The 23,242-nt window shown below is 39.4% G+C and overlaps 1 protein-coding gene across 11 annotated transcripts in view; it reads left to right on the top strand.

The window, feature by feature from the left end:
- The window catches only part of MSRA (methionine sulfoxide reductase A), a 455,502-nt gene that overhangs the window by 187,163 nt on the left and 245,097 nt on the right, over window positions 1–23,242 (top strand). Inside the window, exon 5 of one of the 11 annotated variants that reach the window (XM_042934998.1) lies at window positions 85–174. The exons of the other annotated variants lie outside the window; for them this stretch is intronic. The gene's annotated coding sequence lies outside the window, so the exon portion shown is untranslated. The remainder of the gene's footprint in view (window positions 1–84; window positions 175–23,242) is intronic. 11 annotated transcript variants of the gene reach the window in all.

Below are 23,242 nucleotides of genomic sequence, written 5' to 3' on the forward strand. Positions count from 1 at the left end.
GTCATTCCTAACAAATTGGAAAATGGGACTAAATAGCATATAAGAGTCTTTCTTCTCAATTAATGAGCACTTACTTTATTTCAGAATGTTAAACCCTTTTGAAAAAATTCCTTCTAGCAAGAAATTCTTTGATCCTATCATTTAGAAACCCACACCAAGCCTGTCTGCAGAAAGGTAAGGTTCTGTAGCAAGGAATCTTAATGTATAGGAATTGATATCAGTGACAACACTAGGAGTATCTCCATGAATTCTTAGGGTGGGTTTTTAGGCTCTCAGTATCCTGACAGCAATGGCTCTGTGATCTCAAACATGTTTTCTTTGTCAGGTTCTCTTAGGGCTTCTCAAATGAGAGGGAGCAAAAGACAATCCAAGACATCATGAAAATGTGCTGATGACCTTGTTTATCTCTGTTTATAGCCAAGGTGCCAAGAATTTACCAGACTGTTTCTCAAATAGGTGTGTGGAAGGGCTGATTCCAGAGCAAGGGCTAGTGACTGTTTTAGGGCCACAGATGCACCCCAGTCCAAGTGACTCACCTTGAGCACTCCAAAGGAGAATGAGATCCATGTCTGTAAGATGAACCAATCATAAGACATTTTTTCCCCCGACTTCAATTGGAGGTGAATTTTGAAACAGCCACAGTTATTTTGTCTGCTAGCCAAGAAAACAGCATTGAAAGCAGCAGGCAATATGTCAGACTTCAAAGGAAAATATATTGGTGGCTCATTGGCTTGAATCCAACATTATGTTGGTAAATAATCAAATCCCGGTGTGGCATATTTCTCCCTGAACCTTGACTGAAAACCATTGAAGACCATTCTGTGAGCTGTAGAGTGGCAGTCACTCATTCTAGGAAAAAGGCCAGAAAGACTGACTTTGAAATGTGTTTATAATTAACTAAACAATCTAAATTCACAAGACTGTTAGAACAGCAGGCTGCTAACTGGTGCAAACTTCTTAAGTGATGAGGCACTTGGGGAAACAAAAATAGGCCTTCCTCCCATGATAATCTGAAGCACCTTCAAGGGACAATAATTGGTCATTTAGGGACATGTTTTAAGATATATTTTATTTTATTTATCTTTTGTGTGTGTGTGTGATGTTCTCAATTTTTATTTCCTTTTTGAGCGTGGAGAGGTTAGATAATACAGGGAGAGGGGAAGAGACCTCCCTGAAAATCCCATTTGGATTGTATGACATTGCTTGTTATGGCACAGCACACCTCGTCCCAGTCAGGAAGAGCACAGGTGTGGAGGTGGAGAGGGTATCCTGGGGGCAGGGAGGGTGTGAGAGAGGGATATATTTAGAATAGGGAAGCTGGAGTGTGGGTGGGATTTTTGTGCTTAGAGAATGGAACTGAACCCATTGTAGAAAGGAGTAAACCCAAATCCAGTAATGTTTGATAATCGTGTATCCACCAACCTCAACCATTTGGAATGCATGTGAGAACCAGAAAATAAGCTCTACCCCCCACCTCCCACCACACACATGAAAGTTGTGGAGGAGTCTATAAATAATTCTGAACTCACAGAGGCCTTTGCAGTCAGATAAACCTTGGTACATGACTCTAGACAAGTACCTTACCTGCTCTAAGCCCCATTCCTCATCTGTAAAATGAGGTGAAGAATGTCTACCTCACAGGGTTGTTTTCAGAATGTCATGAGCTAATGCCTCAAGGCATTTAGGGTATGGGGGACAGATGGGACAGATCTCAGGCACTGCTGCTCATAGGACAGCCTGTGCAGTGTTCCCCGGGAGGCCACCTGCTCTCCTCAGCCAGAATGCGCTGTGATCCAGGCCCCAGGCGATTGACCCCAACATTAGTCAGTTCCATTTGATCCATAATCTCTCTTGCATAATACCTGATGAGCGCTGTAACTCAGGGATTTTGAAGGATAACAGATTGCATTAGTGGAGAACTCAACTAATACTGGCCCAGTACTGACCAGCCCTTGTTAAAACTTTCTAGTAGGCCACTCTCATTATGGGTCTAAATGAGACTGGTTGCTTCCTTATGAATCAACACAGAGCTCTCAGAAAATGCCATGATTTCTCTTTTGGCCTCACCTATTGAGTTGATCAGTTGTGGCTAATTATTTCACTGTTATTGCTAGTATATAGTGACCATCCAATTGACCAACTTTTTGTAAACTTTTGAAAATGAAGATTTATAGAATTTATTTTACCTATATGGCAGTAATTTCTTAAATTTCTACCAAAAAAATATGCTCAAGAGGATGTGCTAGAGAAACAATTATGTATCTACTGCTTCTCTGTGAGTTAGCTTTTTTAGAAGAAAAATGTAGATATGGAGAATGACAAAAACTGAAGTCAATCGTTAATCAGTTTAGCTCAACTAGCATTTTTAAGAAAAATACTGAGCCCCATGTTGCAGATGATATAAGACAGCTAATATATTCTCTCTTGCTCTTACTCTTCCCAATCATTTATCTTTGGCCTTGTTATAAAACAAAATAAAGGAAAATTAAAATAGATACAAGACATGGAAAAATTGCATACATTAGAATTAGCTAAATGTTAGACCAAAGAAAAATATGAGAAATGAAATACAAATAGTACGTGCCACGATACAATATAATTTGTTAAAGTTGGTCACAGATTTGGCTCTATATTTTCTAGCAGCATTGTGAAGACCAATTAGTTGTATGATTGGTTTCCGTTTTTAAAAATTGTGGTAAAACACATAATATAAAATTTGCCGTTTTAACCATCTTTAAATGTAAAGTTCAGTGGCATTAAGTACATTCACATGGCTGTGCAGCCATCACCACCATCCATCTCCTGAACTTTTTCATCTTCCCAACTAAAATTCTGTATACCTTAAATAATTATTCTCGATTCTGTCTCCACCAAGCCCCAGCAACCCTCATTCTACTCTCTGTCTCTGTGAGTTTCACTACTCTAGATATCTCCAATAAGTGGAATCATTCAATATTTATTCTTTTGTGACTGGCTTATTTCACTTGGCATACTGTCTTCAGGGTTCATCCATGTTGTGATGTGTATCGGAATTTATTTATTTTTATTTATTTTTGAGAGAGAGAGAGAGAGAGTGCGAGTGAGCAAGGGGCAGGGGGAGGGGGAGAGAGAGGGAGGGAAAGAGAATCCCAAGCAGGCTCTGCACTGTCAGCATGGAGCCTGAAGTGGGGTTCGAGCTCACCCAGTGAGGGGCTTGAACTCATGAACTGTGAGATCATGACCTGAGCCAAAGTCGGATGCTTAACCATCTAAGCCCCAGAATTCAGGTGCCCCAGAATTTCCTTCCTTTTCTAAGGCTGAGTAGTATTCCACCAAACATATATACCACATTTTGTTTATCCATTCATCTATCAAAGGACACTTGGGTTGCTTCCACCTTTTGGCCATTGTGAATAATACTGGTATGAACATGGAAGTGCCAATATCTCTTGAAGACCCTACTTTCAAGTCTTTTATACCTAGAAGTGGAATTGCTGGATCAAATGGTAATCCTCTGTTGTACTTTTTGAGGAACTGCCAACCCATTTTCTACAATGGTTGAGCCATTTTACAGTCCCACTGGCAAAGCACAAGGATTCCAATTTCTTCACCTCCCTGCCAACACTTGTTATTTTGTTTGTCCATAGCCATCCCGATGTGTGAAGTGGTGATGGGTTTCAACGTTTTACTTACTGATATTGAAAATCTTCATGCTTGGGGGAATCTTAAAATTTCCTGATTCTAGAACCAGAAAGAAATTTCTTTTAAGGGTATGTGTAAGGAGAACACTGTAATGTGAGACAGTCAACAGTACTACTGCTAACCCTTTAGAGTGAGCAGCATGAGGAGATTTGTGAGCTGTTGGTCACACTGCTCTTTTCTTTGGACTGCTGACACACACCAGGGAATATTTAGGCCACACACTGTGACGGGTTGCACAGTATGCTTCTCTGGCTTAACCCATAAATTACTTGTAATGCATCTAAAACAATCAATACACTGGTTATCTTATAAGGAATTTTCTATCAATATTATTTCTTTAATGGATTTTAAAAAATATTTACTTTTTAGGGGCGCCTGGGTGGCGCAGTCGGTTAAGCGTCCGACTTCAGCCAGGTCACGATCTCGCGGTCCGTGAGTTCGAGCCCCACGTCAGGCTCTGGGCTGATGGCTCGGAGCCTGGAGCCTGTTTCCGATTCTGTGTCTCCCTCTCTCTCTGCCCCTCCCCCGTTCATGCTCTGTCTGTCTCTGTCCCAAAAATAAATAAAAACGTTGAAAAAAAAAAAAAAAAAATTTACTTTTTAGTTTTTTATTGTGAAAAATTTCAAACATACTAAAAATAAACTGATATAAGGAAGCCTCCCTTATTCAGCTTCAGGTTATCAGTTAGGGCTGAGTGTTTTTCATGTATATTCTCAGTTGCTCTCCACCATCTCAGGTTATTTCAAAGCAAATCTCACATATCATCTAATTTTTTAAATTTAATTTTGTTTTGTTTTGTTTTATTTTGTTTATTTTGTTTTATTTTATTTTATTTTATTTTATTTTATTTTATTTTATTTTATAGAAAGAGAGAGAGAGAGAGAGAGAGCATGAGCTGGGGAAGGGCAGATGGAGAGGGAGAAAGATAATCTCAAGCAGGCTTCACGCTCAGTGTGGAGCCCTATGCAGGGCTCAATTCCACAAACAGGAGACATTATGACCTGAGCTGAAATCAAGAGTCAGACCCTCAACTGACTGAACCACCCAGGTGTCCTACATATCATCTCACTTTATCCATGAATATTTGGGGTACATATCTCTAAAAAGAGCAGCTGTCTAGAAAACATACCATAATGCCATTATCACACCAAAAAATACAATTATTTAATATCATCAAGTATGCCATGAGTCCATATTTCCACTATTGTCTCATAAATGTTTTTTCAAACCATTTGTTTGAGTCAAGATCCAAATGAGTCCATACATTGTAATTGGTTGATATAAATATTTAGTCTCTTTTAACCTGTAAGTTCATCTCTCTCTTTTTCCTTGTAATTTATTTGTTGAATAAATTAGATAATTATTCTGCACTATCTCCTTCAGTCTAGATTGAATGGCCATATTTGTCAGTCCTCTGTACTTCCTAAAAATTGGGAGTTAGAGTCCTGATCAGAATCCATAGGTGGGGTGTGTAAGCCATTCAGGAGGCATTTAATAACTGAATCATTAAATTAGCAGCCCTTAATGATCATTGCCTAGGTCCATTATTTTATCCAAGGCTATAGGATGGTGCTATTTTAATTCTAACATTTCCTTTTACTTATGAACTAGCCCTTTTATTAACTACTTGGTTATCTTGACATCCAGTTTGATTAAGAAAGAAGTGTCATTCTCCCCCCTCCCCCCCCCCCCCCCCCCATCTATCACTTTCCTCCATGGATCTGAACATGGGTTAAAAGTATATTCATGAGTTAGAAGCATATATAAATACAGTTGCTTAAGTCAAAAGTGATTTAACAAATGATGGAAACCTCTTTAATTTGACTGAATGACCATTTTCACTTGGGCATTTGACCAAATTATTGAAATTTGTGACCATTTGGCTAAACTTGAAAATGCAATCACAATAGACAGATTGCCTCAACAGATTTGGGCAAAACAAACTAGCAGACACATACATAGTCAGGTGGCAGAAGGTATGTCTCCGGCAAGTCTGGATCTGGGGAGCAGCCATCTTCTCTGCTGTTGTCACCCAGGTCTTGTGACCAGGGGACATGTTGCCTTGTGGTTTCTAGTCCTGAACCTCAGCAACCCAGGATGAAAAAGCCAACTCCAGAGAGGGGGCCATCTTGTTTCTAGATGTGGAATGCTGTGAAAATATTGGAATGATGAGAATGGATAAGCAGCCAGGAAATGACAAAGCCTCCTCAGGAATGCTGCCCACTGTGAAGACTAACAGCTGAGCTATCTCACCTGGAGTGCTTTTTCATGCTTTGGCTTAATATTGTGAATGCGTTTGAGGGTAGCAGAAGACATATTTTTCAGAGTGCTTTTCCCTTGTCTCTGCCTTCCAGTTTTCACAGATAGAACAGGTAGGACTATCTGCAGTTTTCACTACCAAGTATTTTGGGAACTGTCTACTGACTCACTTATTTTTTTAATCTCATTTTATCTTTATTATTTATTATCTTATGTATATATAATTTTTTATTTTTGGTGAGTTGTCTCAAATTTTCCTTTTGGAATGATGCTGTGTATAAATAAATAAGAGTAAAATAATTCCTATGAATGAAATTTCTTAGGCCTAGTACAACATACAGTTTTCTTTTTAAGGCATTCAAAATCAAAAATGCCAGATCTTTTTTTTTCAGAAATAACTGGGATGTTATCACCAAACCCTAAGAAGTGGGATTCTGTTGAAGCAACATGTTTGGTTCACACTGAGAAATGATCATTTAGCTTTGCCTACCTTTGGCCAAAATAGCGTGAACGGTGATGAAAGAGCCCCTGTGAACTTTTCATGAATTCTTGTGTGTAAGTGTCAGCAACATCCCAGGTGTCCTTATATACCTGGAGTTACTACACGGAACACCTTTCATCTTCCTCTTATGTCATTGGTACCCCAGGATTTAGACAAAGGATTATAGTTGATCAAGACCAATCGCATTGGGACCAAAGGTGGTGCTTGCCAGATGGCTATCTTTCTGGTACAAGTCTGACCATAGATCCTTCCAAGTCCCAGCTGGGATGCCAAGACTCATGATAATATGGTGACGATTAATGATAGTTCATGATAGGCCTTATCATGAATGAACTCAAAAAGATATTTTAAAAATATACTTACTTTAAGATGATTGAGGGGCACCTGGGTGGCTCAGTCAGTTAAGTGTCTGACTTCAGCTCAGGTCATGATCTCACGGTTCATGGGTTCAAGCCCCACATTGGGCTCTGTGCTGATAGCTCAGAGCCTGGAGTCTGCTTCTGATTCTGTCTGTCTGTCTGTCAGTCTCACTCTCTCTGCCCCTCCCCTGTTTGCCCTCTGTCTTTCTCTGTGTCTCAAAAGTAAATAAACGTTAAAAAAAAAAAAGATGATTGAAAACACTTTCAGGGGCACCTGGGTGGCTCAGTCGGTTGAACGTCCGACTTTGGCTCAGGTCATGATCTCACGGTCCATGAGTTTGAGCCCCACGTCGGGCTCTGTGCTGACATCTCAGAGCCTGCAGCCTGCTTCAGATTCTGTGTCTCCCTCTCTCTCTTTGACCCTCCCCTGTTCATGCTCTGTCTCTCTCTGTCTCAAAAATAAATAAACATTAAAAAAGAAAAAAGAAAACACTTTCAGATGTGGCTTTCCAGAATCAAGCTTACTTAGTGGGAATCAGTGCTGTCTGTTTTGTGGGAAAATAAAGTTTAAGTTTTTTGGCCATATCTCTGGACTCCCCTGAAACCCCCTCTTGCAGTCATTTGAATCTCAAATGTCTTTCTGTGATGGTCCTTTCCCAGTTTCTTAGTTTCCATCATATTGTCACTTAGGTCAAGATGAATCCCTTGTGGAAGCCTGGCATTCATCTTGCTTCTAACACTCATGCATTCATTTAGTACTTGGGAGAATTTCTTGTCACCCTCTTTGCCACCAGCCTTCCCTTTCCTTACCATAAAAGTTGTCCAGGTGGCATTGACATTTGCATTGAGAGGAGTGGAAGAGTTTGTATTCACCTCATAGGGGACATTAAGAAGGAGGAAGGTTTGGGGAAGGTCACCTGGGAAAATTCAGGAATATGATGATACTAGGAGCTTAGAGTGAAAACAACCTGTGTATCAAATGAACTGTCAGGAATGCATAGGAACTGCTTCTTAGCATTCCTTTTGGCCGAAGAGCTCATGTTTGGCAAGTACGTCTTTTGGCCAGGCCTCCCCTTAACAGCTTTGTTGTAGAAATTGCACTAGCATGACCATAAGATGGAGAAGGCCCCATACGCATGGGTTCAGCATTGGCCTTGCTTTCAAACCACCTGTAAAAGTAAGAGCTGGATTCCCAAGCAAATCATATGTGCTTTAATCCTGGTGCCAATACATGGGTCTTCAGTGACACATAATAAATAGGTGGGCAGGTGTACCAGCTGAATGACAAATAGCTTCTCAGTTGCTATTGATGCATTCGTGACTGGACTGAAAGTCTTTTTTTTTTTTTTTTTAATTTTTTAATGTTTATTTTTGAGAGAGAGAGAAAGCCAAAGCGTTGGTGGGGGGGGAGGGGTGGGCGGGAAGGGGCAGAGAGAGAGGGAGATGCAGAATCTGAAGCAGGGTTCAGGCTCTGAGCTGTCAGTACAGAGCCCGACGTGGGGTAATGGACCATGAGATAATGACCTGATCCGAAGTTGGGTGCTTAACTGACTGAGCCATCCAGGTGCCCCTGGACTAAAAGTTTTGTCCCTGTTTTTTTTCCTTCCATGTAGAACATTTTTATTCTACCTAGCAATGAAGTGACTGTAAAAACACCACCACTTATAACTAGTTAGTTATAAACTAACTTTTATATTGAATAGTAATTTTTATACTTTAAAGTATTTTTAGATATATTATGTTACTTGTTCTTTGTATTTAGCTCTGAGATGAGAAAACTGAGGCCTAGAGAGATTAAAGGACTTTCCTGGAGTCAGGCTACTAGTTAATGGTAGAACTAAGTCTAGGACTCAGGTAATTTATTCACTTATTTATCAAGTTGTTTATTGCAGCAGGAAACAGGAAAAATATCTCCCCTCAAAGACTTGATAAGATAAAAAATAAGATAAATATCTAAAGTATATGGTACAGAATATCAGATTGTGATAAGTGCTGTGGATTTATATAAAGCAAGGGAAGAGAATAGGAAATGCCAGGTTGGGATTGGGGTGAGGGCTTGCAATTTAAAATGATAGTCAAGGGACACCTGGGTGGCTTAGTCGGTTAAGCCTCCAACTTCTGCTCAGGTCATGATCTTATAGCACGTGAGCTCAAGCCCCACATCCGGATCTCTGCTTTCAGCATGGAGCCTGCTTGGGATCCTCTGTCTCCCTCTCTCTGCCCCTCCCCACCCTAAAAAAAAAACACAATAAAAATTGTTTTAATAAAAAAAATAAAATGATAGTCCAGGAAGGCATCAATGAAGTAATATTTAAACAAAGCTCTTAAAGAGGTAAGGGGGTTGTTATACAGAGATCTGTGGAAAAACCATTCTAGGCAGAAGGAATACAAGTGCAGAGTCCCTGAGGCAGGAGTGCGTGTGACACAAGGTCCATATGCTGGAGTGTAATAAGCAAAGAGGGGAGGAAGAGGAGCTGAGATCAGAGATTAAGAAGGAGTTAAATCATGAAGGGCCTTGTGGTTACTGTGGGGACTTTGACTTTTATTTTGCATGTTATGGGAAGACTTTAGAGGATTTTGGGCAAAGAAATGAGATAATATGACTCATTTTTTAAAACAATCACTTTGGCTCTGATGGTAAGAAAAGAAGCAGAGATACCATTTAGGAGGCTGTCTTCTCTCTGTCCAGTACTTGTTGTGTGAACACACACTGCCTTTAATTGATAATAATAATAAAAAGCCTATACCTTTGTGTATCTTTCCCAAATGCAATATCTTCATAGTTTTAGGATATTTTCTTTCCCTGGGTATTAAGAATTAAGTGCCCCCCCCCTTTTTTTTTAAAGAGGGGAAGATTTAAAAAATTTTTTTTCTTTTTTTAACATTTATTCATCTTTGAGAGACAGAGAGAGACAGCATGAGTGGGGAAGGGGCAGAGAGAGGGAGACACAGAACCCAAAGCAGGTTTCAGGCTCTGAGCTGTCAGCACAGAGCCTGACACGGGGCTCGAACTCAAGAACTGCGAGATCATGCCCTGAGCCAAAGTCAGACACTCAACTGACTGAACCACCCAGGCACCCCTAAGTGGCCCTTTTAAATGACACATTAGCTAAGAACAGATACAAATCCTTTGTAGAGAGTACAGTTGACGCTTGAATAATATAGATTTGAACTGCGTGGGTCCACTTATATGTGGATTGTTTTCAATAAATTTATTGGAAAGTTTTTTCGATATTTGTGAAAATTTGAAAGGACTTACAGGTGAATGACGTTGCCTGGAAATATTGGAGAAATTAAGAAAAAGTTATGTCATGAATATGCATAAAATATATGTAGATACTAGTCTGTTTTTATCATTTACTACCATAAAATACAGACAATTGTATTTTGAAAAGTTAAACTTTATCAATACTTGGACACACACTTAATGGGCCATGCATGGTGCCATTTGCAGTTGAGAGAAATGTAAACAAGCATAAAGATGCAGTATTAGATCATAACTGAATAAAATTAACTATAGTAATACTGTGCAATTGTCATAATTTTGTAGCAACCTCCCGTTGGCATTGTGGTGAGCTCAAGGGTTGGGAGTATCCGCTTAAAATGCCACTTGATACTTATCATCTCTACATGAACAACTCATCTGTTTTTTAAATTGCATATCCTGGTTAAGAGTGATCTCTCATGGTTCTTGCGTATTTTTCATCGTGTTTAGTGCAATACCATAAGCCTTGAATAACACCACAGGACTCCTACAAAGTGCCGCTGGTGTTGCTGGAAGTGCTCCCAAGAAGCAGAGAAAAGTCATGACATCACAAGAAAAAGTTGAATCGCTTCATATGTGCCATAGATTGAGGTCTATAGCTGAGGTTGTCCGTCATTTCAAGATGAATGTGTCCAGTGTTAGGACCACTGTAAAAAAAAGAAAAAGAAAGATGTGAAGCCAGCAGGTACAAAAATCTTGCACTTTTTGTGAAATACCTATTTATCTCATATTGAAAAGGCAGTTTTGGCTGTAAGAAAGGCCTCCCAATAGATTCAAATATGATTTGAGAAAAAGCGAAGTCATTAAACTTAAAGCAGAAAGATGGTGAAGGATCTAAAGGTGGAGAATTTAATGCCAGAAAAGGATGGTTTTATAATTTTAGAAAGAGGTTTGGGTTTAAAATGTCAAGATAACTGGAGAAGCAACTTCTACAGACCAAGAGGCAACAGATAGGTTCTCCGATGCCATTAAGAAAATCATTGCAGACTGTTGGTGGGAATGCAAACTGGTGCAGCTGCTCTGGAGAACAGTGTGGAGGTTTCTCAAAAGATTAAAAATAGATCTACCCTATGACCCAGCAATAGCACTGCTAGGAATTTACCCAAAGGATACAGGAGTGCTGATGCATAGGGACACTTGTACCCCAATGTTTATAGCGGCACTTTCAACAATAACCAAATTATGGAAAGAGCCTAAATGTCCATCAACTGATGAATGGATAAAGAAATTGTGGTTTATATACACAATGGAATACTACATGGCAATGAGAAAGAATGAAATATGGCCTTTTGTAGCAACATGGATGGAACTGGAGAGTGTTATGCTAAGTGAAATAAGTCATACAGAGAAAGACAGATACCATATGTTTTCACTCCTGTGTGGATCCTGAGAAACTTAATGGAAGACCTTGGGGGAAGGAAAGGACAAAAAAAAGGGTTAGAGAGGGAGGGAGCCAAACCGTAAGAGACTCTTTAAAACTGAGAACAAACTGAGGGTTGATGGAGGGTGGGAGGGAGGGGAGAGTGGGTGAAGGGTATTGAGGAGAGCACCTGCTGGGATGAGCACTGGGTGTTGTATGGAAACCAATTTGTCAATAAATTTCATATTAAAAAAAAAGTAAAAAAAAAAAAAAGAAAATCATTGCAGAGAAAGAGTATCTGCCTGAATAGATTTTTAATGCAGACAAAAGTGCCCTGTTCTGGGTGGGTGGGGGGCGGCAAGACACAAAGGACTTTTATTAGTAGGAAAAAGAAGCAAGCACCGAGATTTAACTCTACTGATTTGTAGAAATACAGTTTGGTTTATGATCAGTATCTATAAATCTGCTAATCCCTGAGTCTTGAAGGGAAAGGTAAGCACCAACTGCCTTGTTTTGGTTTTACAATAAGAAGGCCTGGACAATGAGAACCCTTTTTCTGGATTGGTTCCATTGATGTTTTGTCCCTGAAGTCAGGAAGTAATTGCTGGTAAGGGACTGCCTTTTAAAGTTCTTTTGGTACTGGAAATGCTCCTGGCCATGCAGAGCCCCATGAGTTCAACACTGAAGGCCTCAAAGTGGTCTGCTTGCCCCCAGACACAATGTAATTCAGCCTCTAGATCAGGGGGTCATAAGGACCTTTAAGACTCATTATGCATGACACTCTGTGTAAAGGATTGCCAATGCAGTGGAAGAGAACCCTCATGGAGAGAACATCATGAAAGTCTGGGAGGATTACATCATTGAAGATGCCATTATTGTTACAGGAAATGCCATGAAAGCCATCAAGCCTGAAACAATAAATTCCTGCTGGAGAAAACTGTGTCCACATGTTGTGCATGACTTTACAGGATTTACAACAGAGCCAATCAAGGAATATCATGGCAAAGATTGTGGATATGACAAAAAAGGTGGGGTGTGAAGGGTTTCAAGATATGGATATTGGAGAAATTCAAGAGCTAACAGGGACACACTGGAGGAATTAATAGAAAATGACTTGATGTAGACATGTGGTTCAGAACCAGTATGCAATGATGAGGAAGACGTAGAAGAAGCAGAGAGAGAAAACAAACTGACGTTGGAAAATCTGACGGAAGGTTCCAATTATTCAAAGGTGTTTTTGACTTTTTTTTTTAAATGACTTCGACCCTTCCATAATATGAGCACTGAAACCAAAGCGAACAGTGGAAGAAGGCTTGGTACTGTATAGAAACATTTCTAGAGAAAAAAGAAGCAAAGTCAGAAATTACAGTATGTTTCTGTAGGGTTACATGGAGTGTGCCTGCCTCTTTTGCCTCCCCTTAACCTCTTCTATCTCCTCTACCTCTTCCACCCCTGGAACAGCAAGACCAACAACTCCTCCTGTACCACCCCCTCCTCCTCTTCCTCCTCCTCCTCCTCCTCCTCTGCCTACTCAATGTGAAGACAATGAGGATAGAGACCTTTATGATGATCCTCTTCCACTTAGTATTAAATAATCATCATGCTGTACAGTTAATAAGCTCATCTGTTGTATATGTGTGTGAGTGAATTTGTGTGAAGATCTAATCACTGTAGGCAAGAACTGCATGAGATGTTTTTGTGTCATAGTCACCTAAGTATTCATCATGTAGAATATCGTGTGAAAGACTTGCATGGAAATGGATAGCCTATCTTTACAGAGGCATAAGATGAATGATATATAATGTAAAATTAATGTGCCAGCTTTCTTACTGTTATAACTATGCTTTCAAAGAGTTATATTGCCATATAGTATGCTTCTCTCTCTCATAATTGGAGACACTGCATATCAGTCTATTATCACAGGGAAGTGGTTTTTTTAAAGGTAACAATATTTCCAATAGTATATTATGAAGACTGTAATACTGTATGCCATAAAAATTTTATAATAATTAACTCATTAGTGTGTAGTCTAGGCTACCATGAAGCAATCATACTGCTGCTTCTTTGTTATCAGTGCATGAATCGTTTTACTTGTAAATAAATATGCATTTATTTTTCACATTATCTTTTCCTTTTTGATATCTAGTGTTAGTAATATGTGTAACATCAACAGTGATTTGTATCATATAATACCATATTGATATAAGTACTGGTAGACAATTTATTTTATAAACAGACAGTGTAAACTTATGGTATCGATAAATACAGCAGTACTGTTTTTTGTTCCTTAAGATTTTCTTAATAACATTTTCTTCTCTGTAGCTTACTTTATTGTAAGAATACAGAATATAATACATATAATGTATAAAATATGTGATAATCAACTGCCTATATTATTGATAAGGCTTCCAGTAGACTATTAACAGTTAAATTTGGGAGAGTCCAAAGTGATACCTGGATTTTCAATTGTACAGGGGCTTGGTGCCCAAACCCCTATGTTTTTTAAGAGTCAACTGTATGTAGGTATTATTATCATTCTACTTACAGATTGATGTTCTTGCATCTTTAGATGTAATTGAATTAAACCACTTAGAATCAAGTTGAACGAGTGCATAGGAGTCCTTTCAAAATGGTTGTTCTACAATACATTAAACAGTGTAGAAGTACTTCAAATTGTACTTCTGGTATACACAGAATACGGAATGGAGCACAGGTCAAAGGAATGCGGTGATGTGATTTAAAATGTGAAATCACAGGATTGTGCATTCAAGCCCCATGTTGGGTGTAGAGACTACTAAAAATAAATAAAATCTTAAGGTAAAGTAAAGTAAAATAAAATAAAATAAAATAAAATAAAATAAAATAAAATAAAATAAAATAAAATAAAAATGAAATCAATGCTTACAATAAGATTAAGATTTATCAGTAAAATAAATTGGTATTTCCCTAAACCTCTTAACTCTTCCAGCTCCAAAAAATGTTGGGATGGAATGTCAGATATGTTATCATCCAAATTTGGGTTTAAATTCTAACTAAGCTGATTTCTGAACTTGAATATGTTTCTGAAGCTCCATCTGATAACAGCTTTGACTGTGGACAAAACCAAACAAACAAAACCAAAAAACAGTTACTTGAAGGAACTGGTGAACAACAAAATGTTGTTGTCTGGGCAGAATCTGGAGGGAACATAGCTCTTAAAATAAGGGAAACAAACCTGATAAGCACCACATTTAACCAGGTTTTTCCTTGAGGGTGCTTTCCAGTAGTCAGTTGCTTAGGAACTGCTTAGTCAGTTGCTTAGGGAATAAAGAGAGTACAAATAGAAAGTAACTATCTTACCAGGCTGAATAAAAAGAGGTCAAATCCAGGGCCTGCAAGACTAGCTAGAAATCAATGCAAAACATTCTGGAAGGAAGGAGCAGTAGAGGGAGAGCCCCCACAATCTCTTACCAATTCCCCTTCAAATATGTGGCTGCCTCTGTCTATACATGCACAGAGTGAGATTCCAAAGAAATTCCAGCAGAAAGCAGCTGCTAGAAGGCTGAGTCAGTGGAAGCTTGGTTCTGGGAGAGAATTGGAGTTCAAGGCTTGCTAGGTTAAAGAGACTTTTAAAAACTTTGGGCTTTTATTTTAAACTCTAGGAGGGCCATGTCTTAGAAGTAAACCCAGGATAAAGGGTTACATCTTAGGGCTAAGGAGAAAAAGCAAAATAAACCTATTCTTATAACTCTAAATCTAAGCCTTTATAGGATCAAGATGACCCACCAATAATTTACTTGTTTGTTGGGACAAAATTCAACATTCTTTGGAGAAGAATCACAAAATCTAGCACATATCATCCACAGTGTTTAGTATGCAATAAAAAATGATTAGATATGTGAAGAAACAAGAAAATATGGTTAAAGAAGAAAAAAAGTAAATAGAAGCAGGACCAGAGATGAGTCAGACATTGAAATTGGCAGACAAGGACCCAAAACATATTATAAATACCTTAAAGAATTTATGGTAAATGATGGACTGAATGAGTTAATAGATAGGGAAATATCAGCAAAGAAATGGAAATTATAAAAGAGAATAAAATGGAATTTCTAGGACTGAAGAATACAGCATCTAAAATTTAAAAACCCCACAACTATTCAATAGACTTAACAGGAGATTCAATATTGCTTAAGAAGGGATGAGTGAACTTGAAGACAGGTCAATAAAAATTATACAAATTTGAGAAATTTTTTTTTAAATGAACAGAATCTTGGTGATTATGAGATAATGTCAGTTGGTCTACTATATATGTAATGGAGTGTCAGAAGGATCCCAGAGAGAGAGACTGGGACAGAGATATATATAATAACCATGAATTTGATGAAATGTTTTTTGGGGTTAGTCAAAATGAGTGCCAAATCTAGAGAGTCAAAGGTAGGGATCTAATGAGGACAATGGAATAAAGAGTTTTGAGTGGGAGTAAAGATTAAATAAAAATGACTGTAAAACAGGGAAGGTCCATCTTGCCCAAAGACCACCCCTATTCCCACATCTGTGTTCAACTCCTGTACCCAACTCCTTTGAGAACACTTTGTTTCTTCTCCTCTGGTTCCATGGTGACATTGTTTTGAGATGGACTCACTCTTGGGTTCAAACCCTAGCTACCCTAGCTTTGCCTCAGCAACATATCCTTACGGTCTTCATCCTGGGATCATCCCTTATCAAATGAAAATAACAATAACTTTCTCAGAAGGATTCCAGATCCCTCTGGAATAGACTATGTACATTTTATAGGGTAGTGCTGGCCATATCATAGTCAGACCCTTGGTAGTTAGAAATTTCCTTTTCCGACTTAACTTGTTCCTATTGTGGTTTTCTGACATCACTACCTATCCAGTTAGTGAGGTGAAGGAAATTGTACCTTATCTTAAGAGCAAGAAAAACCATAGAAATGATGGGATCATGGTTGAATTTTAGAAAGATCACACAGGCTTCAGGGTGAAGAATGGACTAGAAAGATGTGAGATAAGATTTGAAAAGATCAGATTGGATGCTATTGAAGGCCATTTCTCATGCCTTCTTTTTATACTCTTTTTAAAACAGCTGCATTATCCTCTTTTCTTTCACAAGAGACCCTGCTTTGCCCATATTACAGCTTCTATCATTACCAGTAAAAATAAAATCAGGTTCCCCTTTCCTCAAGGACAGGGATGCTCTGTCTTTATTTTTTTATTATTTATTTATTTATTTATTTATTTAATTTATTTTTCAATATATGAAATTTATTGTCAAATTGGTTTCCATACAACATCCAGTGCTCATCCCAAAAGGTGCCCTCCTCAATACCCATCACCCACGCTCCCCTCCCTCCCACCCCCCATCAACCCTCAGTTTGTTCTCAGTTTTTAAGAGTCTCTTATGCTTTGGCTCTCTTCCACTCTAACCTCTTTTTTTTTTTTCCTTCCCCTCCCCCATGGGTTTCTGTTAAGTTTCTCAGGATCCACATAAGAGTGAAAACATATGGTATCTGTCTTTCTCTGTATGGCTTATTTCACTTGGGATGCTCTGTCTTTAAATGGTGTGAGATGATGGTTATCTGAACCAGGGTGGTGGCAGTGGGCATGCAGTCCAGTGGACACATCTGAGGTTCTCTCTGCAAATCTGTCATTGTCTTTTTGTCTTTTTTTCCCCAAGAGATTTGATCACATACCTGACAGAAATACTTCTCAAAGTACAAGTACGATTATGCCATTCCTTTACGGGGGGATCTTTGTCTCTAGAGAGATGTGTCCCTTCCTTAGTGTAGCATTTAAGGCCTTGTAAAACCTACTTCCAATCTGCTCAATAAGCTTTCATTTTTAATGTGACTTTTCACCCAAATAGTGAGGGGCCTCCTCCTAGTTCTCTAACCGCTCCATATATTTCTACACCTTCAGTTTAAACCCTGCTCTTCTTGGAAGTCTTGGCAACTTTTCCCCAGTTTCCCCCCCCCCCCCCCCCAGATCTTTGTGCCTTTGTACATCACATAAGATTTGTCATCTTGCATTATGATGAGATATTGAATTGACAATCTCCCTCTGTCTACCTGCTTTCTGATGAAAGGGAGCATGTCTAGGTATCTTTGTGTTACCAGGCCCTAGTCTTAAATACAGACTTGCAGTAAAAATATTTGTTAGATGAAAGAATGAATAATAGCAGAAGGTACTTGCAAGGCAGAAAAATAGCAGAGGGATAGGAAACTGAAGGAGGGAGTAATATAACCATGCCCACCCCGCTCCCTGCCCTCCCCAAAAAGAAGAAAAAGTATAAATGACTGTGAAATGCCAGAGGAAAGATGGAATGTCTTAAATTCCTCAGATTCACTGTACAGGCAACCTGGGGAATAGCCTAGGATGCCATTCAAGTTATCTAGTTGCACCTGGATCCTGTGGATACTGTCATGAGATCTGGTGTAATGTGGTGGCAGAGACCCATGCTTCTAGTGTGTTTTCACACCTATTCATAGAGCAAAAAAGTACCTGACCAAGTCACTAGGGGTCACTTTAATACTGCTTAGTCTAGGGGTGGCTCAGTCAGTTAAGTGTCCAACTTCGTCTCAGGTCATGATCTCCTGGTTCATGAGTTTGAGCCCCCCATCAGGCTCTGTGCTGATAGCTCAGACCCTGGAGCCTGCTTCGGATTCTCTCTCTCTCTCTCTCTCTCTCTCTCTCTCTCTCTCTCTCTCTCTCTCTCTCCCCCTCCCCCACTCATGCTCTGTCTCTCAAAAACAAAACAAAGCATTAAATGCTGCTTAGTCTAATGAAATCACTTAGTATCTCAAACTAGTTGTCTTGTCTAATCCTCAGTTTCATACTGGTACAATGAAAGCCTTGGTTTTCACTAACATCCATCCCAGCTACACTGTTTCTTCTTGATAAAGTGGAATGATCCAGGTTGACCCCGGCCTCTCTTTATTGTCTTTCTGCTTCTCAAAAAAAATAAGAAGAGGGTCACATTGTGGTTGCAGATTGTTTTGGAAGTTTTCTTCATCTGGGACCTCTTTCCACATCCATATGTCTTGTGTTTTCTCTTAGGATGGAGCTGGAATTGAAAACATTCTACTGTGTTAGTCAACACCCACTGGTAAATGTCATGGTCATTTATTCGTTAAAACTCTAGAACTCTCCTACCCATTTTAAAAAGGGAAATACAATTGCAGGCACCTTAGAGAAGGCAGGGACCATGAACAGACAAATCTGGGAAATTAAAAAAATAATTTGCCTCTTGGGAAAACTGAATGCTATTTTTTTTTCTTCATGGCTTTCTTTTCTTTGCCCCAGCCAAACTGTTAAACATATTTGTCAGGTTTTGATAAAAATCCCATAGCTCACTCTTACCATGCCTTATCTCTAGCCTCATGCTCATCCTCAGGAGAAGTATGGTTCTCTTCGATCAAGGTTCTATTCTCTTTAATTATGATCCCCTAGTCTAGCTAGCAACCGCTTTCTTTCCAGTAGCTGAAAGAACTGTGCTGTTTCCAGCAAGCTCGGTTTTCAAAGCCTGGTGTTTCACAGTGCAGACACACCCAATGGTCATCCTTCACAGAGGAATCCACTGCCTCATCAGCGTGTACCTGGGGAACAGTTGTGGCTTCACGGTCCTTAAGGGATACAGACACACTTGTGCACATTCTGATGAGAGCAGTTAGTGAGTGAATTCAAATATATGTCTAATGAATGGATGAAGGAACTTGTACTCAGCTTGGACAAGAGGAACTCAGTGGAACTGTCTTCAAATGGCCAAAGTGTTGTAGGGTTGTCATGCAGAAGAGGGGCTAAATTTGTTCTTTTATAGCCTCAAGGGAGAGGATCAGAACAAAGGAGGGGCTCTAGGGTTTCTATTCAATGTAGGGAAGACGAAGCTATCATTAGAGGTAGACTGGACTGCTTCAAGAGGTTGAGGGCAATTCAGGCTTTGACTGGACAACTATTTGCTGTGATGCTAAGGGATTTTTTACTCTTCTCAGGGCATTTAAGCTAGATGAGAGGTAAGGTCCATTCCAACTTTGCAATTCTGGTTCCTGAACTCTCTAGGTGAATAAAGATCTAGTGCTCTTTAGAGACTATGCCGAGGTTAAATGCTAAAATACAGCAGTGTGTAGAAAGGTTGCCGGATGGTATCAATCACAGCACAGAGGTAGAATGGCAGATGCATGTGTCCATATGGGCATATTTTAAGTTAGGGAAGAAACTGCAAAAAATAATCAAACTAGAGAAGCATTAGGAATTGATGTGGTAATTAATTGTCATCAAATAATGAAAATATTAATCAGACTCTAATTGTCATATGATTTCTCTTTTAACAGAAGTTACTTTGAAATTTTGTAGCTTTCTTTTTTTTAATTTTATTTTTTATTTTTTAAAATTTACATCCAAATTAGTTAGCATATAGTGAAACAATGATTTCAGGAGTAGATTCCTTAATGCCCCTGACCCATTTAGCCCATCCCCCCTCCCACAACCCCTCCAGTAACCCTCAGTTTGTTCTCCATATTTATGAGCCTCTTCTGTTTTGTCCCCCTCCCTGTTTTTATATTATTTTTGTTTCCCTTCCCTTATGTTCATATGTTTTGTCTCTTAAAGTCCTCATATGAGTGAACTCATATGATATTTGTCTTTCTCTGATTGACTAATTTCGCTTAGCGTAATACCCTCCAGTTCCATTCACGTAGTTGCAAATGGCAAGATTTCATTCTTTTTGATTGCCGAGTAATACTCCATTGTATATACATGCCACATTGTCTTTATCCATTCATCCATCGATGGATATTTGGGCTCTTTCCATACTTTGGCTATTGTTGATAGTGCTGCTATAAACATGGGGGTGCATGTGTCCCTTGGAAACAGCACACCTGTATCCCTTGGATAAATGCCTAGTAGTGCAATTGCTGGGTCATAGGGTAGTTCTATTTTTAATTTTTTGAGGAACCTCCATACTGTTTTCCAGAGTGGCTGCACCAGCTTGCATTGCCACCAACCATGCAAAAGAGATCCTCTTTCTCCGCATCCTCACCAACAGCTGTTGTTGCCTGAGTTGTTCATGTTAGCCATTCTGACAGGTGTAAGGTGGTATCTCATTGTGGTTTTGATTCATATTTCCCTGATGATGAGTGATGTTGAGCAGTTTTTCATGTGTCGGTTGGCCATCTGGACGTCTTCCTTGGAGAAGTGTCTATTCATGTCTTTTGCCCATTCCTTCACTGGATTATTTGTTTTTTGGGTGTTGAGTTTGATAAGTTCTTTATAGATTTTGGATACTAACCCTTTATCTGATATGTCATTTGCAAATATCTTCTCTCATTCTGTTGGTTACCTTTTAGTTTTCCTGATTGTTTCCTTCACTGTGCAGAAGCTTTTTATTTTGATGAGGTCCCAGTAGTTCATTTTTGCTTTTGTTTCCCTTGCCTCCGGAGACATGTTGAGCAAGAAGTTGCTGTGGGCAAGATCAAAGAGGTTTTGCCTGCTTTCTCCTCGAGGATTTTGATGGCTTCCTGTCTTACGTTTAGGTCTTTCATCCATTTTGAGTTTAGTTTTGTGTATGGTGTCAGAAAGTGACACCATACACAAGTTCATTCTTCTACATGTCGCTGTCCAGTTTTCCCAGCACCACTTGCTGAAGAGACTGTCTTTATTCCATTGGATATTCTTTCCTGCTTTGTCAAAGATTAGTCGGCCATACATTTGTGGGTCCATTTCTGGGTTCTCTGTTCTGTTCTATTGATCTGAGTGTCTGTTCTTATGCCAGAAATTTTGTAGTTTTCAAGTAAGAGAGTGATAAGGAAAGTATCTTGTTGAGTTATTTAACATGATATAGGTTTGCTAAAAAGTAAAACTAGCAAAGAAAATATACTGAGGCCCCGTTTACATTTCTACCACCTCTTTTCATCTTTGGGAGATAGTCATAGCATTTTAGAACTGAAAACTGTCTTCAAATCCCTCTTCTCCACCTTCCCCTCTGCTGGATAGCTGACCAGTGGTGATTTGCCCCAGGCAACACACAGCCAAGGTTTGTAAATGTGTGTTGGTGACCAGTGCCTGGCCACCTCTTGTCTTAGGTCTGCTGAGTTGCCTTTCTAGAATGTAGTCTAGGACATTCCCCATCTCTGCCCAGGTTGTCATATTGTGGCTGGAACCTGGGTTTGTTTATTGCCCTGGTTTGAGCACTCATCTAGATCAGAGCGACAACATTTAGGTGTCATCCCTGTGCTTTATAAAGGATAGGGACCCATGGAAAGGAGTGCCTTGGAAATGTGTGAATAGTGCACTGTGTCTTTGCCATTGACTCTTTAGATACTTTATTTATATCTAGTAAAATCCCATTACAGAAAATGCAGTTCCAGCAGAGTGCTCCATAAAATCACGCTGCTTTTACAAGATTCACATGAACTGCCTTTTATTTACCAGGTGCCACTGAATACCCTGTAATGAATAGTGTGGTAGATCAGAAGCATCCTTCAAACCCTGTAACTGTAATAGGGAGGATCTTAATTCAGCTTGCTTACAGGTCTACACAGTTTTCTACAAAGATAAGCTTGTGAAGTTGTTTCTAGGAAAGCAGCATAGCATAATGGAAAGAACACCAGCTTTGAATTCCAGGTATACCCAGGTTGGAATCCTGAGTGTGCCTTGGTTCTGTGTTTTTGGGCAAGTGACCTACCCTTTCTGAATCTCCATCTTCTCATTGTTAAAGTGGGGCTGATTCTGCCTTCCCTGAACAGTTATTGGGGGATTCCATGTGTACAAAGATACTGGTACAGTGTGTGGCTCACACCAGGAATGTGGCCTCCTTAATTCTTTCCCTTTCCTTCCTTTTCTTCTAGGCATGTAAGGAAAAGGATACCAGGTTATGTGCTGTTTGTAGGAAAGATTTTATTTGCCCACTGATCACAGTCGTAAAATCACAGTTAAAGTTAAGAAGAGGAATATAGATTTCAGTTCTGCTTCTTATTCTCTCTACAGAGCCATCAGATCATTCAGTGATCAAGCTGGATGTTAAAAATAACTTAACTCATTTTTCAGATGACAAATGGATGCTTAAAACATCCCAGTGAATGGCCCAGAGGCACACAGCTCTGTGCCCCTGGTTGAGGCTAGCCTTCTTTGTTGCTGTGGCATGATGAAGACCTGGCTGATAACATTGGGCAGGAAGGAATCAGTGAGCAGGCAGAGATGTGAAGAGATGTTAAGCTTAAAAAAAAGAAAGAAAGAAAGAAAGAAAGAAAGAAAGAAAGAAAGAAAGAAAAAAAGTGATGCCTTCAGAAGTAGCTGTTAGAGAAGGGATGTCTGAGTTGAGTGGTAACTAGAGAGTTATATGCTCAGGAAATGGGGAAGCTAGCTTAGAGAATTCTGTGGGCAGAAATCCAGAGAGGCTACTTAGGAGACCATAATGCAGTCTGTTTCATTTGAGATCAGAGGGGATGGCTCTCACATTTCACCATGGGACAGTGTGACACCTCAGGGACCAAGGGTGTCAGGAAAAGTAGCTCTCACCTTGGGTGAACTGAGAGAGGGAATTTTGAATGTATGCACACATTGGTACCATACTACCATACTACCCACTACCATACCCCACATTGGTAGTGGGACATGGAACAAGCAGGGAAAATGAGAGAAGAGAATGGAAATGAACACTTATTGAGGACTTACCATATGCTTGTTGACATGTTTTATATGTTATCTATGAACTTTTTTCAATGACTCTGTATTAGTACTGTTAATCTTCCTACTTTATAGATGAGGAAACTAAAACTTAAAAGTATAAGGAGCTTTTCTGAGTCCACCAAGGTGGTAAATGTTTCA

This window comes from Panthera leo, chromosome B1 (genome assembly GCF_018350215.1).
Source record: "Panthera leo isolate Ple1 chromosome B1, P.leo_Ple1_pat1.1, whole genome shotgun sequence".
NCBI classification, from domain to species: Eukaryota; Metazoa; Chordata; class Mammalia; order Carnivora; family Felidae; genus Panthera; species Panthera leo.